The following is an 18,382-nucleotide window of genomic DNA, read 5'->3' on the forward strand; positions in this document are numbered from 1 at the left end:
GACATGTATAGGCAACAGGGAGCAAATAAGATGCTTGAGGAATATAAAAAGTGCAAGAAACTACTTAAGAAAGAAATCAGGAGGGCTAAAAGAAGACATGAGGTTGCTTTGGCAGACAAGGTGAAGGATAATCCTAAGAGCTTCTACAGGTATATTAAGAGCAAAAGGATAGTAAGGGATAAAATTGGTCCTCTTGAAGATCAGAGTGGTTGGCTATGTATGGAACCAAAAGAAATGGGGGAGATATTAAATGGGTTTTTTGCATCCATATTTACTAAGGAAACCGGCATGGAGTCTATGGAAATAAGGCAAACAAGGAGGGAGGTCATGGAACCTATACAGATTAAAGGGGAGGAGGCGCTTGCTCTCTTGAGGCAAATCAGAGTAGATAAATCCCCAGGACCGGACAGGGTATTCCCTCGGACCTTGAAGGAGACTTGTGTTGAAATTGCAGGGGCCCTGGTAGATATATTTAAAATGTCGATACCTACGGGTGAGGTGCCGGATGATTGGAGGATAGTTCATGTTGTTCCATTGTTTAAAAAAGGCTCAAAAAATAATGCGGAAATTATAGGCCAGTAAGTTTGACGTCGGTGGTAGGTAAGTTATTGGAAGGAGTACTGAGAGATAGGATCTACAAATATTTGGATAGAGAGGGACTTATTAGGGAGAGTCAACATGGCTTTGTGCGTGGTAGGTCATGTTTAACCAATCTATTAGAGTTTTTCGAGGAGGCTACCAGGAAAGTGGATGAAGGGAAGGCAGTGGATGTTGTCTACATGGACTTCAGTAAGGCCTTTGACAAGGTCCCACATGGGAGGTTAGTTAGGAAGGTTCAGTCGCTAGGTATACATGGAGAGGTAGTAAATTGGATTAGACATTGGCTCAATGGAAGAAGCCAGAGAGTGGTAGTGGAGGATTGCTTCTCTGAGTGGAGGCCTGTGACTAGTGGTGTGCCACAGGGATCCGTGCTGGGTCCATTGTTGTTTGTCATCTATATCAATGATCTGGATGATAATGTGGTAAATTGGATCAGCAAGTTTGCTGATGATACAAAGATTGGAGGTGTAGTGGACAGTGAGGAAGGTTTTCAAAGCTTGCAGAGGGATTTGGACCAGCTAGAAAAATGGGCTGAAAAATGGCAGATGGAGTTTAATGCAGACAAGTGTGAGGTATTGCACTTTGGAAGGACAAACCAAGGTAGAACATACAAGGTAAATGGTAGGACACTGAAGAGTGCAATAGAACAGAGGGACCTGGGAATACAGATACATAATTCCCTAAAAGTGGCGTCACAGGTAGATAGGGTCGTAAAGAGTGCTTTTGGTACATTGGCCTTTATAAATCAAAGTATTGAGTATAGGAGTTGGAATGTTATGGTGAGGTTGTATAAGACATTGGTGAGGCCGAATTTAGAGTATTGTGTGCAGTTTTGGTCACCTAATTACAGGAAGGATATTAATAAGGTTGAAAGAGTGCAGAGAAGGTTTACAAGGATGTTGCCGGGACTTGAGAAACTGAGTTACAAAGGTTGAATAGGTTAGGACTTTATTCCCTGGAGTGTAGAAGAATGAGGGGAGATTTGATAGAGATGTATAAAATTATGATGGGTATAGATAGAGTGAATGCAAGCAGGCTTTTTCCACTGAGGCTCGGGGAGAAGAAAAACTAGAGGACATGGGTTAAGCGTGAAGGGGGAAAAGTTTAAAGGGAATATTAGGGGGGGCTTCTTCACACAGAGAGTGGTGGGAGTGTGGAATGAGCTGCCAGTTGAAGTGGTGAATGCGGGCTCACTTTTAACATTTAAGAAAAACTTGGACAGGTACATGGATGAGAGGGGTGTGGAGGGATATGGTCCAGGTGCAGGTCAGTGAGACTAGGCAGAAAAATGGTTCGGCACAGCCAAGAAGGGCCAAAAGGCCTGTTTCTGTGCTGTAATGTTCTATGATCTAACAACCAGTTTAAGATCATAATTTGGGTTCACAATCTAACTCTAACTCCTCCGGTTAAGAATCACTCTGTCAATGGGGACAATTTCTCTCTATCTAAACCCCTTGTGATTCCTCATCTCCACATTAAATGAAAGACTGCTTATTCTGAAACTGTGCTCCCCTTTGGGGCTAGATTTCCCCATGAGAGGAATCTTCTCATCATCCACCCTGATTTTCATGATGTACATTAATGACCTAGTCTTGAATATACAATTTCAGAATTTGCCGATAACTATACTTGTAGCTATTGTGATCAATGAGAAGTATGGTGATAGACTTCAGGAGGGCATAGACTAATGGAATGGGCAGACACATGGCAGATGAAATGTAATGTAGAGTTGTGTGGAGTAATACATTTTGTTGGAAGAATGAGGGGATATAAACTGAAGTGTTCCATTCTAAAGGAGTGCAGAAACAGAGAGAGAGCTGGGGGTATATGGTCACAGGTTGTTAAAGGTGGCCAGATAGGTTGCAAAAATGGTTAAAACAGAGGCATAGAGCACAAAAGCAAGGAAGTTATCATGAACCTTTAAAAAACACTGGTTCAGTCTCAACTGAAGTATTGTGTCTAATTCTGAGCATTGCACTTGATGTGAAGGCATTAGAGAATGCAGAAAACATTTATGAGAATGGTTCCAAGTATGGGAGACTGATTATGAGGATAGATTGGCAAAGTTGGGGTTGTTGCCATTTGAGATGAAAAGGTTGAGAGGACATTTGAAGGGCTTAACAGGGTAGATGCTGAGAGGATTCCTCTCATGGGGAAATCTAGTCCCAAGGGGAGCACAGTTTCAGAATAAGCAGTCTTTCATTTAATGTGGAGATGAGGAATCACAAGGGGTTTAGATAGAGAGAAATTGTTCCCATTGACAGAGTGATTCTTAACCGGAGGAGTTAGATGTAAGGTGATTGGCAAAAGAACTAAATGTGACATAAAAGAACATTTTTTTACATAGCAAGTTGTTTTGATCTGGAATGCATTACTTGAGAGGGTGGTGGAGACAGATTCAGTTCTGGCTTTCAAAAGCGATTTGGAAGAACACTTAATAATAAAAAAATTTCAGGGGAAATTTACAGAAATCGGGCAGGGAAATGGGACTAGCGGAATTGCTGTTGCAGAGAGACAAATTGATTTGGCTGGCTGAATTGCCCTCCTCCTGCACTGTAATCGTTCTGTGATTCAGTTTCTTTGAAAAATGCATACATTATCAAATATGATGACTTAAGTAACTATACTTTAATTCTGATTCGAGATAGTGAGGCAGACTACTCAACTTAGGCCAAGCTAGTGGCTAATTATAGCATTACCTGGTAATATCTAAGATTGAATGATCGAACCTAGTACAAATTGGGGTTTGATCTTGTGGCATCCTATTGGTATTGCTCTGTGGTGTACTTACCTTATAAGCAATCAGGAGATGCTCTTAATTTATAACCTAATAAATTTGCTCATGGATGGATGTATATGATCATTTGCAGTGAATAACTAAGAAAAAGATGATTCATTGGAAGTTGTGTGAGAGAAATAAAAGTCCAAATGTTACATAAACTGCAATATTCGGTACCTGATGGCGTAGTAGGTTACCAAGCTGATGTAAATTGTAAGTGAAGCACAAATAGTTCCTAAAGCTCAGCATCGGAATTTTAATCAAATTCTGTCAATTCTGGGGCAGCACGGTGGCACAGTGGTTAGCACTGCTGCCTCACAGTGCCAGGGACCCGGGTTCGATTCCTGGCTTGGGTCACTGTGAGGAATTTGCACGTTCTCCCCGTGTCTGCATGGGTTTCCTCCGGGTGCTCCAGTTTCTTCCCACAATCTGAAAGGCGTGCTGGTTAGGTGCATTGGCCGTGCTAAATTCTCCCTCAGTCTACCCAAACAGGTGCCGGAGTGGGGCGATTAGGGGATTTTCACAGTAACTTCATTGCCGTGTAAGCCTATTTGTGATACTAATAAATAAACTTTAAACAATTACTTGGATATATGATTATGATTTAATATGGGTGTTAACCTTTATTTCAATTCTGATGCTAGAATCAGCTACTGGTTATGCCAATTGTTAATGTGGTCCATGTCCTGGGAAATTATATTTACATAGGATTAATTTTGCTGTGGAAATTAATCATGAAGTGCATATTCATAAGAGATTTATTGTATTGGCTGAAGTACAAATATAAAACACTTGAATTAACCATGCCATTTAGTTGTCTCTGACCTGGAGCCTTTTTCTTATTTTGATAAACGAAATTGAGAATAGAAAGTCAAGGTAATTACTATATTAAATTGAGAACTACAGAATGAATGAATGTACATTGTGATAGGCTCTCCCCCCATCTCTCCCATGCTCTCTTGAAGGCCATGATTCAAGATGGGACTTTGTTGCATGGGTGTCAGCAATCTACTGCTATCTCTAATGTTTGAACTTGGCCAGGTAGTATCAGTGGAGGTACTTCACCTGAACTAGATTCTACCATGTACAACATAGCTGCATGGATGTGGGGTGGGGGTGGGATGATCAATATGGTGCAGGTAATTATGACCTTTTTTCTTTCTAGTTTGTTGAATTGAAGGACAAAATGTATTGGCGTTTGAGTCCCTGACGCTTTTCAAAGGCATTTTGGTTATTTTTTGTTTCATTTTGTCTTTGTGATAACTGAAGACATTGGTTTATAAATTGGCGGAAGTGTTTCAAGCGTATTCTATGAATACAAAAAATAACTGCAATAAAGCTTTTTCCAGAGCATTTTAATAGAAATTTCAAAATCAGAGTTGTGGCATTTTTTTGCAAGCAAAATCCTTCTTGTTGAGTAATTTACATTTGTAAAATTTGCCAGTAAACTAACTGGGTGGTGCAAATTGTTTGGGCCACATGACCAGTCTTGACAATATTGTTGCTGTAAATCCAAAAGATGGCTGAGCAAAATTTCCTAATGAATTGAAAATGGATGCTATACTCAGTCTAAACATTTGTGTTTTGGTATATTTTAGCAAAGGTTTCTGTATTCTTGCAGATTATTTGTGGACTTGGCCCTTTTAGGTTGCATTTTAAAGTGTAACACTTGGAAAATAACCAGAGTTGTTTTTAGGTCTTGTGACTTGTTTGAAGCACATTGAATATAACCCGCGCTGAATTGGGGCTACAAAGGTGTGGCATAATTATCCACTAAACAGATGCAAGCTCTTTTACTGTCAATCTGTACAAGTAAATGGAGAGTTTATTTTTTTGGCCAGAGCCATATGTGCTAATTACTGAGTGACCCATTTCAAAACTTTGTATGAATTAAGGTCTTTATGAGAGTCCTAAGTACTTCAGTATGGTCAAAAAGCAGGAATAGCTTTGAGCACTGGACCACCTCACTGGATCCTGAAGTAAAGCCACAGGTTTTTCCAATTTCAATTTGATTTATACATTACTATTAACGCAAGCAAGTTGGGGTAAAATGTATGTTAGGAGCTTAGGCATGATTGCAATTTACATCCTAAAATGAAAACAAGCTTCAAAGAAAGAATGTTTTCTCGTACATTTAGCAAACCATGTAGGATGCACAATAAGTTTGCCATAAAACTATTATTACATGTTAAAATTGGGTTTGATTTGGGAGTAATTGGGTGTGATTGCAATAATGCTGTATTGAAAAAATGTACTGAGTGCAGTAAGGTGAAGAGCAGCCATGAATGAATATGTTAAGATCTTTTTATTTTGTGTAGTGGAATGATTTCATTTTCTTCACATTTCTTTCTGAATTTGCCAGTTCAGTTGACAGGTGCCAGGTATGTTGAATCACAGGTGTTGCAGTAGGTAATCATTAGTGCCTCCCCAAACATATAATTTATACCATTAAATGATATGAACAAACTCCAATATTTGAAATACTGTTTCAAAGCTAGAACCTCGAATCACTGAGCCCTGATAGTCTCAAATTTAGTGTTAAGTATTGAGGGGCATAGTATGTAGGCTGCTTTGCTGTGTGGTCCAGAAGTTAAATATATTAGAATACACTTGCAAATTGTAAGGGCAACCAATATTTAATGGAAATCTTTTCTATCCTATTATAAAGAGGATTTGTTTTTGTTTAAAAACTTGTGAAATTAGCTGGCTAATTGAAAGCAAATTTGGCAATTGGAAGCACAAGGGGGCATAAATGCAGAATTGTTGCCTGTGGAATAGTCACAAGTGGAGTTGAGTTCACAATCTTTATGAACTATTTAAAGGAGGGCACTCGTGATGTTACAAAATGTGCTTATGACTGTGATTGGGCTGGATGACAGGTATAAGAACAATTCCTAGTATCTAAAAACCAGTTAAGGTGATGGATAAAGGAATGGCAGATGCATTTTTAATATAGGTGAATTTGCTATTTTATCCAGACTAGTGGTTGGACTTTGTCCGTACGCCAAGAACATAATTGCTGTCCTATAAGGAGAGCATATTGAAGTAATCAAACAAATTGAAACTCTTAAGCTTTTTTAAAACAATATAATGCCAACATAAAACAAATGGCAATAGCAGGATGAGGTTTGATAAAACAATCCTGTATTGTGCAATGTACACCTGTTGCAAAAAAAACAAATACCTGGTCTTCAGTTACCCAAGTGCAGACAAAAACTTGAACTACTGGCACTCAGTTGGAGATATCGGCCTGGTGTCCTGTGCACTTTGGAATTATGAATTACTGAATTTTTCCATACCTGGGAATAGATTCACCAGAGAGCCCCATGAGCTCCTTTCCACCTTTCCATAATTGAAGTAATTCACTTTGAACTGCAAAGCTTATGTATGTTTGAAGGCTGACCAAAAGCAGGGAGAGAGTCTTTAGGGTGGCTATAATAAAATAACAATGTGCATGAAGCCAGTATCAGCACGACCACTTGAAGTTTGGGAAACCATTCAATGAAGTTTGCCTAACTGAAGCAGATTATGTTAGTCTTGTATGGATCACTCTGGTTATGTTGGAAAATGCCATACAACCAATATTCTTCTAAATGTAGGAAACAATATTTCAAACCAGAAGTGAAGTCACTTTCTATAACCTTATTCACCACTCTGTTTACTATGAATGGTTCTCTGCCATTTGTTTCTGTTAATCAGTTAGCTAGGTTTTTATGATTGCTTTTTAAAGAATAAATTGTGGACGGACCACCATTATAAATTTGGTCGGCCATAGATGCCTTGGATTCAGTGCCATTAGCCTCTTCCACAAGTGCTTTGAATGTCTTTATCTTAAGGAATTTGACATGCGGTTTTCTAAACATAGTTGCATCATTGCTTGATTTGGCAGAGGATGTGTGAAGAAATTACCCCCTTGTAATTTGAGTTTGATGTGTATGTCTTTTGACACTTATTTCTTCAGTCTCTTGGATGACAGACTGACCAAACATTCGGGGAGATGAGACTTGATAGAAAGTCCATACAGTGCTACAGCAGAGAAGGAGCCTATTTGTCCGATTATGCCTGTGGTGCCTTTTTTGAAAGAGCTTTCTAATCATAAAAAAGTTTATTCATTAGTCACAAGTAGGCTGACAATGAAGTTACTGTGAAAATCCCCTCGTCGCCACACTCTGGCGCCTGTTCGGGTACACTGAGGGAAAATTTAGCATGGCCAATGCACCTAACCTGCACACCTTTGGACTGTGGGAGGAAACCCATACACGTGGGAGAATGTGCCAACTCCACGCAGACGGTGACCCAAGCCGGGAATTGAACCCGGGTCCTTGGCACTATGAGACAGCAGTACTAACCATTGTGCCATCCTTTCCACCCCAGTCCCATTCCTCGACTCTTTCCCCACAGATTTGCAGCTTTTCCCCCTTCATTAATTCATCCAATCTCTTTCAAAGGTTACTATTAAATCTGTTTTCACCATCCCCTTGTCACCTCTTCCTTTAACCGGTTATCTTATTTTTTTTCTCCTCCGGTTACTGACCCTTCTACCTCTGGAAACAGTTTCTCTTTATTTACTCTATCAAAACCCTTCATGATTTTGGACACCTCTAGCAAACCTTGTCTGAACTTTCTCTGCTTCTCTTAAGATTTGGTAAAGTCCATACTGAGTAGTTCTCCCTCCTCCACACACAGCCCTCCAATGATCACTTGCTCAATTCATAATACTTTCTGCTACATGAATGAATTTGTTATACAGCAAAATAAAATTGTGTATATCCAGTCCTGGTGTCTCAAGTTCCTGCATCCCTTTTAAAATTGTACTGATTTAAAAATTATGAACTAATGAGCTTTTTTTTATTGCAGTAAATAATATTTACTGAATAGCAGATATGATTGAGCTAAATTCTCCAATCATTCAAATCTATTTCTCTGTAATGATGCAGTTTAAACGTACTGTTTGTTCCTATGTGATTTGTTCACCTTATTTGACTTAAATGAGGTGATTTTTAACTGTTGTCCAAAATTTCTAATCTGCAAAAATACTTGAAACATTATTTCTTTGCAGAAAGAAAACCTGAACGATAATTTGGCGTAACAAATAAAAGTCATGAAATCTGATCGACTGAGATAACTATGAAGGCTGTCAGATAATTCCATCTGAAACCTTAAAAATCCCTTGGTTAATGTGAAAGTTTTGTCCGCCCTGTTCTGGATTTGCACAGGGACTCATCACCTGTTTTAGAATATAGGTGAAGGAGTGATGCAGGATTCTATTAATTGCAGACAATTGCAGCATATTCCTTTTTTGTTTGGTGGTTCCTAGTAAAAGAGAGCACGTGAGAACTGTTTGGCATCAACTTGTGGAGATGCCGGCGTTGAACTGGGGTAAACACAGTAAGAAGTTTAACAACACCAGGTTAAAGTCCAACAGGTTTATTTGGTTGGCTTTTGCTACCAAATAAACCTGTTGGACTTTAACCTGGTGTTGTTAAACTTCTTACTGTGGCATCAACTTCCACAGGTTTATTTGATAAGAATCAAATTATTTGTAGAACACCTCGTGATCATGAACATATTTGTGCCCTAAAAAGTTCATTCTAGACAGGTGACCGTGCATATTATGCTATTTTTTAAAAACAGAAAATGGCAATTTTTTTCTTTTGAACTGTTCGTATGAATGGTGTAAAACATCTAATTTATACTGAAACTGCCAATTCCCCCTGCAGAAGTGCAACAGCTATTTGGTGCTACTGTCAGATTCACTATGTTGAGAAACATCAATAGTAGTACTCACTGCAGCTGTATTGTTGTGCCCATAAGCAGCCTGACCCTGTTTTCTAGAAAGTGTTCTATCCAGGAACAGATGTAATAAGCACACCACCTAATCCAGAGTCAACAAGTGGCGATAGATTAGCGGTGTTGGTGGGATCCTACAACAATTTTTTTTAATGATTCCTGAAGGGATGGCAGCATTAAACTTATTCTGGAGGAACTTTTTTTTAAAGCATATATTTTAACCAAGTGCGTTTAAAACTTGAAAATCGACTGAATAGTTTTAAAGCTGTTTTAACTTTTCAATCCCTGTGTAAATTATGCATGTTATATTTCAGTTTACTGAGCATTGAAATCAGCGTTATTCACAAGGGATGTTTTCAATATTTTGGTTACATTTGCTTACGTCATGTCAAATTTCAGTTGTGATTTTAGCAGAGAAAGTGAACATAATGCCCAGCCATCAATCGAACTGTGTAATGTAGGACTGGTCAGCTTTGAAGATTTTAGAAGTTAGAGGCACTGTTGCCATTATTGACTAATGGTAAGATTAAGTGATGATCGATGCAGGAAGGAAATAGAAATCGCAACTGAAAAGGGATTAAGGTGAGATGGTTGGGGATGGGAAAAATGTATGTGAACGAGAACTCAAAATTGCTGTTACCTTAGCTGAGCTAATAAACCGTTTAAACTTGCATCGCAGACAAAATCCTTAATTGGATCAATTAATTTATATACTGCAAATTTAATAAAGGTCACGTATGCTGCTCCTGGTCAGTCACATTACATGCAAAAGATATATATTTAAATTTCAAGATGCAGTTGATTTCATGTTTGTGCGTTGGATTTGTGCAAGTTACCTCAAGATCATATATTTTCTTACCATTGACAGCAAAGGGTCCTGACTTTCAAAATTTACTTTCACTGACAATTGTGAGTAAATATCTTTTAAGTGGCCTTTGTGTAATGCAATGTCTCATTTGTCACTTTAGGCCCAACAACCATGTGAACACTAGGAGCAGTGGATAGTAATTCCATCAAAATAGTGAGTATTATGAATCTTTTTTTCAATTGTGTGTCGTTATGGCTGGATTTTCTCCTGATTTTAGAATAAGACTTTACTAGCTTTCTCTGTCTAGGGAGAGAGATTTTGGTGGCATTAACAGCCACAGATCCATTTTGTTACAACCACAAATCCAATATTTAAAGAGAGGCAAAATGTTTAGCAATGAGTGTACAGGATTTTAAGTGAAATGGAAAGATTCATGTAGTATGTGAACATGAACAGAGGCTTAATTTTTCCTGTTTCTGATAATGGCTTTTCCTCCAAGGCCTCATTAATTCAGAATTTTACATAATTATAATTGCTTGTTTGACCCTCCTTAATGCCATATCCATACCCAGAATTGTGCAATAAGTTTCTGACATGCAAACTCACATGATTGACTGAGACCTCCCTGATAGTTAACTGTTTTTACTATTTAAGCAGGTTGCAGACCTGAACAGAGAGGAAATTCTTGCAGTACTGTGGGTAGGGTTAGGTCATCTTAAATTGTTTAATATTAGTAAGTGGTTGACCTGTTCTTCCTGCATGTTAAATTAACATTCTGTCTAGTTAAAGGGAAAGGAACTTGGCCAAATAAGTACTATTATGTGGTGGAAAAGTAATGCATTGTGTAATTCACTCATCTGCTACTAGTAATGTCTTACAGGAGAAACAATTATGGTTACTTAAGGAAATGTTTTTAAGTGCATTTTTTTCCAATTGTTTGTTTAAATCGTGTTCGCAATTCTTAGTTCTAAAGGTGACTTTTCATTCACTGGACAGGCAATGAACTGATAAAGTAACTAAGTAGTAAAGTATAGTAATTTCTTAAATGGTTTCAATGGTCGCAGTGCAAGATTTAGGTTTTATCGCACTCTTTGCTGTGGAAGTCTTTTTCAAACCAGTTATGAACCAGGTACATCAACTGAAGGGGGAATATGTTTTTTTCGTCACTGTCAGGGGTTGGGGGGGAGGGGGGGGAAATCTCCAACCTCACTTCAGGGAATTCTTTCCCCCTCTAGACTATCTGCCCCCCCCACCCCCCTGAACCCCTGTCACCTTCCAATCCCATGGTCACCCATCACCTGCCCGTGCCCCCAACCTGGCAATCAGGAAGAGATGGAAGCATCCCGTCTATTCTAGATTCAGAAAAGTTCCTATACTGCACTAATGTAAGTTTTTTTTTTTCACTTCCTACACTAGGCCTCTATAGGATAACCAATATTTGCTGAATTGTGGACAAATTTAACCTCTAGTTCCGGGGCAGTTTAGTGGTTTTATGAATTCACCACCCACCACCACAACGTTAGAGACCACTTTAGTTTTGAACAGTAATTTTCTCCCATACAGTTTTACAGTATCTCCCATGCTCTATTGCACTTGTAAAACCTCCTGTTACCGTGCTTCCTGACAGCTGTTGCAGGCCAGTATTGATACTGACAGAAAGGAAATGAAATGAGGGAGGAATTACATGATTACAAACATAGCAGTGGATATAGAGTGCCATATTATATCAGGGAAATAGAATTTTGGATGCAACCAGGGATAAGGGCCAAGGCTCACATGGAGGATGCCACCAAGTTTGAAGAGAATCAAAGATGATGAGATAAATCAGTGAGCAGCAATTAAATTAAGTCAAGCTTTGGCTTTCAAAGCTTGAAGATTGTAGGAGGAAGGAAATATTGCAGGAGTTAAGTTACATAATTTCAGGTTTTGGGAAAGAATAAATTGAAGTGGAAAATGTTCAGTTTCAGTTTCAACATAGTGAAGCTTAGGGGGAGGAATAAGATATGGCAGCATTATTGTAATCTTTGGTATAATCATGCTTTGTTGAGAGTTGTTGAAGAAAAAAAGAAGTATTTGTCATGTGGAGAAAACCCACTTTCAATGCATGAGGAATAGAATTGTAGTGGACGTTCACTTGAGGTCAAGTAATACTGAAGCTTATAAAAATAGTCTGTGTAGCCATGAAAAGTAAGAAGTGATGGCTGTTGCTTGGATTTGAGGCACATGGAAAATTGAAAAGAATTAGATTTTCATTGACTCATTAAAGAACATGGAGATGATCAAGCCATAGCAATTCAGCTGTTACTTTGTGAGAGAATTAGAAATTGTGTTAGTTGAAGACATGCAATTTGAAGGAAGTTAATAATGTGGAATATATGTGTAAAACTGCTCCAAAATCAAAGCTGATATTTACAATGAAAGTTAGCAATTTTCTGTTAAATGTGTTTCAATGTGACCATCCAGTTGTCAAAGTGAAAAAATGATTTAATGAGAACAATGCAAAATAAAATTAATCTTCAAGTATGTACTTGATGTATGATACTTTGATATGTTGTAAATAGCTTCTTCTGTAAAATAACAGCTGCAGCACTGATGTGGAATAAGATCACACGACACTGTGGCAAGACGTTATGAAGAATGGTGGGGGGGTGGGGATTCTTTTTCATTCATTTAATATTTAATGAAAACACCGCTTTCTTCGTTTTTCTTCTCGAGTCTATCAGAACAGCAATTATGAAACTCAAAATTAAAATGCAATTTTTTTTATACTTCATGCTGCTTCACATTATGACGATGTAGTAGCAACAGGAGTGGCATTCTCCAGTAACAAGATGCTACTATCAAGCTAAAAAGGCAACCAAAAATGAACACTATGGTGTATGAATTTCAGTGCTGGTGTGATGTCAGGCACATCTGTTCCAATGCCTGGTGAAACAGGTCAAACAGCACATCCTTTTGACTGGTTGCAGCAGGCAGAATACTGACTGTATCCAACCAACCTGTGCTTGAAATGCTCAGAACATAGTGTCCAACATTAGATGTGATTCTGTGACTGAGCTAAGAACTACACAAATAACCAATTTAAGACTCAGTCAGGCTCACAATGTGGCTCACTTATGCGTTCTAGAAGCTACATATATTCATATTCAGGGCCGTGTCCTTTGCAAACAGAATATGTCCAGGCATTAGGCTTTTTTTTCAAGTAAATAAAAGCTTTGGCGACAATTGTTCCCTGGTGCATTCCCTATTGCGACGCTTCTACCACTTGGGGTTGATTTGCCTCATCTGAATTTAAACAAAGTCTTGGGGGATAACTGTTCCCTAATGTATTCTTTATGGCAATGTCTCTACCAATCAGAATATATTTGCCAACCAAAGTGCCACTTTCTCACGCGGTATAAATTTTTGTTTTCTTTGAAATTTGATGGTGTTGGAAATCTTTCCCAATGAGAGCAAAGCAAAAAGCTTTGACAGATTTGTTTTTCAGCAATACTCAAAGTGTTGTACTACCAACCGACTATTAATAACTTTTTTGTGAAGGACTGTTAGTCACAAACAAACACATTCATACACAGTTAAATATTGAAGGTTCTTTTTATCTTGAGTAGTTTTAATACAAACACAGCTGCTTGTAATCTGTTTCACTCTATTTTCCAACTCCAATATAGAAAAGCAATGTATGTACAGTGGGTGATGTCATTTCTAGTTGCAATAATTAATATCTATTTGCTATGCTTGCCAAAACCATCTGTTTCCCAGTGAATTTATCTGCTGCTTTCAGGGAGCTGGAGTAGTTTTTCTGTTTTTTTGGTCATTTCTGATACCAGTGGTTCTCTTGAGATGCAATTCATGGGTAGTCTGGAGCATGCTGAGCTGCTAAACTAGCTTTTCCTTTCCAACCTGCTGGTTGAGTGCTCCCTGTTGAATTCAGGTAATTGAATTTTCTTCTTCTTTAATTCCTTCTGAGGGGAAATTCGGGATGGGGAATGCTGGTCTAGCCAGCGATGCCCACATCCCATGAATGAATAAATAAAAACTGCTACAGGTACAACACAACTAACTAGAATGTTGTGATTTGAATATGTAGTAGATTAGCAAGTCCTATGTGCTGGAATTAAAAGTCCCAAGTTCCCAGGTCTTGCTGGTTTGGAAGGGGTTGGATGGTATTAATGTGAAAGCTTGATTCTCTTGTCAACTACTGGATATAACATATAAGATTGTAATATAATGTTTTGTCTCTGCTAGCTTTTAACTGGAGCAATCAAAACCTAATCTTCACTTTCTTGCTCACTTTCCATAATCTTATATCTTTCTCAGCTTTAGACATTGCATATTTAAAAGGAAATTGAGCTCAGGTCTTTGACTCATCCACTTCCTGTGAAAAAGCATCATGTTTTAACATTCTTCTGTCAAAGATATTTCTCCTAAACTCTCTTATCGACCATTTAAAATGACTGCAGTGGAAATAGTTCTAATGTGTGAAGAGTCTCTTTGCAATTAAAATTTCCATCCGTGCCATCATCCTGGTTGATCTATAGCTTTATTGTCCTTTCTGCAATGAGATTACAAAAGCAGAATACTGTACTCCACCTATTGTCTAGCCAGTGTTTTGTGTGTTCCTTCAGATCCTTGCCCACTGGCTCTCCCATCCTAGGATCCCTTGGACTTAGTTGTGTCTTCGGTTCCCAGACTTAGTCCCCATCATCTTCTTGAACGACTTCTTCTGTCCAACCAGATTAGCTCGCAATTCTCCAAGCCATAACTTGGAGAGGGGCGGGAGTCCTGCCTGCAGCCAATCAACACTCATTGGAGCGGGAAATTGTCTGCGGGGCAGTCAATGTCACTGGGGATGTGTTCCCTGCCAACTCTTTGTCTTACTGTAGTGTTGACAACAATCCATCATATCCCGCTGCTCTGGTGTGAACATGTACCAGTAATGCCCATGGAATTTAGTATACCAAATAACAATGTATTTAAGGAAAGGAAGCCTCTTCCTGACCCCAAATACTCCACTGGAGTAAATGACAGAGATTATTGGAAGACATTTCCTTAAGAATCATAGGATCCCTACAGTACAGAAGGAGGCCATTCGGCCCATCGACTGCTTCCCTATCCTTGCGCCAGGAGCAAAGCACGAGACATTTTTGTATCCTTAGTCTCATCTTTCATACTTGCTTTAAATCCCTCTGCTGTGTTACTTGTCCAAAATGTTGGTCCACAGTTACAATTAACAATGCATTCTTGGGTGCAGTTTTCTAGTTGAAAGTCAGCAAGAAGTTGCACTGTGCAGCAAATTTGTGACACAATTTGGGATCCTATTTGACTGAGTTGCTGCTGTTTACTATTAATGCCACTTGTATTATTTTGCAACTATTTGCTGCACTGTCTGTTAATACATATTGGGAGAATTGAATTTAAGCAAATTAAGACAAAGATATTGCTGTATATATCAATGTGATTACGCAGTTTGAAGATTCATTTTTCTGGCAGGAACAGTAATATGTTTTCTTAAACTGGTGTGAAAGCATCAGGTTTCTGCTTTGTACATCTTATTACTTAGTTGCTGTTGCACATCTTATTACTTAGTTGTTAGGCAACGCATCAAATCTCAGTTACTCTGATTCATCACTCAATTGTCTGGAAAACAAGTACAGCAAGATTTGTTGGTCACTGATATTTATCCAGCATTCTATACGTACGAGCATATTGCTTCAACACAAGTTTTAAAAAGTCTACACAAATGACATTTCCTATTCAAATAGATGCAGATATGATAGGATGAACAAGATGTTGCATCAGCTGTAGGTGATATTTTAGGAAGAAGGGATGGTTTTTTTGTTGGATTTTATTACAGATGACATCTGGGATAGAATTAGTAGTCACATGGAAAAATGTGAGTTGTCAGGAAGAGCCAGCATGGATTTTTTAAAAGGGAAAATCATGTTTAACTAACTTGTTGGAGGTTTTTTGATGAGGTGACAGAAAGGATCAGTGAGGATAATGCTGTTGATGTGGTGTCCGTGGACTTTCAAAAGGCATTCGATACAGTGCCACACAACAGACTAGTGAGAAAGGTTATAGCTTATGGGATAGAAACTACAGCAGCAATGTGGATACAAAATTGGCTGAGTAATAGGAAACAAAAAGTAATGGTTAATGGCAATTTTTCAGGCTAGAGGAAGGTTTGCAGTGGATTCTCCAGGGGTCAGTATTGGGACCGTTAGTTTTCCTGATATTTTTAGTGCTCTAGGGACGGAATTCTCCCCCAAAAAAATTCTGTGTCGGATTCACGGGAAAACTGGAGTAATTCACGCTGTTTTTTTCAGTGGGACTTTACACTCTGTTGACTCTATGCAGAGGCCACCAGCGTGAATCTCATTAGATTTCAGGGGGCGGGGCCTATTCCCGTCTGGGAGGCTGAAACCAGCAGGCCTGTCAGCCTCCCTCTTTGCTGGCCAGTTCGAGAACTGGCCAGCCCGGGAACCCCGCAGTGCTGCCCCCACCCCCCCCAACACCCCCATGGTCCGATCGCGCCCCCCCCCCCCCCCCCCCCCCCCCCCGACCAGTCCTCCCCCTCAGCAGTGCTGATTTCTCCCCCTCCCACAGACCCCACCCCCTGGCTAACCCGCCCCCCCTCCCCACCCCAATTGCTAGCCTCCCTCCTGCCCCCATGCAGAGTGGCAGCGGGATCCCCTATTCCCACTGATCACCCACAGGCACCACCCCCTTGGCACTACCCCATGCCTGATGGGCAATGCCAAGATACCTCCTGACCATGGCACTTTGCCCCTTTGGCAGGGCCAGGGGACACATATTGGCACTACCAGGGTGCCCATGCCCAGGGGGCACCCCCCCCCGCCGTCCGACCCCCTGGGTGGCACCGATTGACCCCCCCCCCCTTCACTCCAGCGGGATCGGGCCGCTAGTCCCCTGAAAGTGGGGAGCTACTGTAAATGCTGCTGGTGTGAAACACTCTGGCGGGGTGGGAGAGTCTAGCGGCCCCGCAGAATTCAGTCACAGGCCCGCTAATCACATTTAAATAACATTAAAATTACTTACCTGGTCTTTCCGCTGGATTCCAGCGCGGATCTGACAGGGCCAGAAATCCGGGGCTGGGACATGCACAGTGGGGTGGGAGACCCGCCCCCTAGATCTTGGTGTGCAGGGGATAATTTCAAAGTTTGCAGATGAATGGTACGCTTTGTCTGTATGGCATGCAAGAAACAATACTTTTCATCGTATACTAATACATATGACAATAATAAATCAAATCAAAATCGAAAATGACACAAAACATGGAAGCATAGTGTAGAACTTCGAAAGGACATGGACAAATTGGTGGAGTGGACAGATAGGCGACAGACTAAGTTCAATGTGGAGAAGTGTGAGGTCATGCATTTTGGCAGGAAGAATATGGACAGAGAATATAAAATAAGTGGTACAATTCTTAAGGGGGTGGAGGCACAGAGGGACCTGGGTGTATATGTGCATAGATCATTGTAACAGGGCAGGTGGCGAGCAATTGATAAAGCATTCAGTATCCTGGGCTTCGTTAATAAGCGCATAGCATGCTTAGTACAATGTGGTTATGCTCAACTTAGGCAAGACACTAGTTAGACCTCAGTTGGAGTTTTGTGCACAGTTCTGGACACCACAGCGTAGGGAAGATGCAAATGTATTGGAGAGAGTGCAGCAGAGGTTTACAAGAATGGTTCCAGGGATGAGAAACTTCAGTTATGTGGATAGATTGGAGAGGTTGAGACTATTCTCCTCAGTGAGAAGAAGGCTAAGAGGAGATTTGATAGATATGTTCAAAATCATGAGGGGGCTGGACAGAGTAGATAGGGAGAAGCTGTTCCCACTCATAAAGGAATCAAGAACGATGGGGCACAGAGTTGAAGTGATTTTCAAAAGGAGTAAATGTGATGTGAGAAAAATCTTTTTCACACGGCCGGTGGTTTGCGTCTGGAATGCACTGCCTGGATGTGTGGTCGAGGCATTCAAGAGGGCATTAGATGATTACTTTAGAAGCAATGTGCAAGGGAATGGGGAAAAGGCAGGGAAATGACACTCAGTCATCATGCTCATTTGGAGAGCCAGTGCATACACAGTGGGCCAAATGGCTGCCTCCTGCGCCATAACAGTTATGTGATACTGTGACATTAGAATTTCTATACATTATATAAAACGCTGGTCAAATCTGGTGAATTACATTAACTCTTAGATTGTAGAACAATGCAACTCGTTTGGTAGGTTCTACTGTCCAGCATTTCTAAAATACTGAGAGCCCAATTTTACCATTGCGTTGCACCCATTTTCGGGCGTGAAAACTTGGTAAAGTCGGGCGTGAGGTGAGTAGCGCGATCCACGCCCACCTCCGCATGCATTTAAATTGACTTAATGGG

At 39.9% G+C, this 18,382-nt stretch overlaps 1 protein-coding gene across 5 annotated transcripts in view; it reads left to right on the top strand.

Moving 5' to 3' along the window:
* Nucleotides 1-18,382, top strand: part of ptpdc1a (protein tyrosine phosphatase domain containing 1a) — a 128,121-nt gene that overhangs the window by 33,225 nt on the left and 76,514 nt on the right. For all 5 annotated transcript variants that reach the window (XM_078209661.1, XM_078209654.1, XM_078209659.1 and 2 more), the window contains exon 2: nucleotides 10,138-10,190. The gene's annotated coding sequence lies outside the window, so the exon portion shown is untranslated. The remainder of the gene's footprint in view (nucleotides 1-10,137; nucleotides 10,191-18,382) is intronic.

The sequence above is a fragment of the Mustelus asterias genome, chromosome 3, assembly GCF_964213995.1.
Source record: "Mustelus asterias chromosome 3, sMusAst1.hap1.1, whole genome shotgun sequence".
NCBI classification, from domain to species: domain Eukaryota; kingdom Metazoa; phylum Chordata; class Chondrichthyes; order Carcharhiniformes; family Triakidae; genus Mustelus; species Mustelus asterias.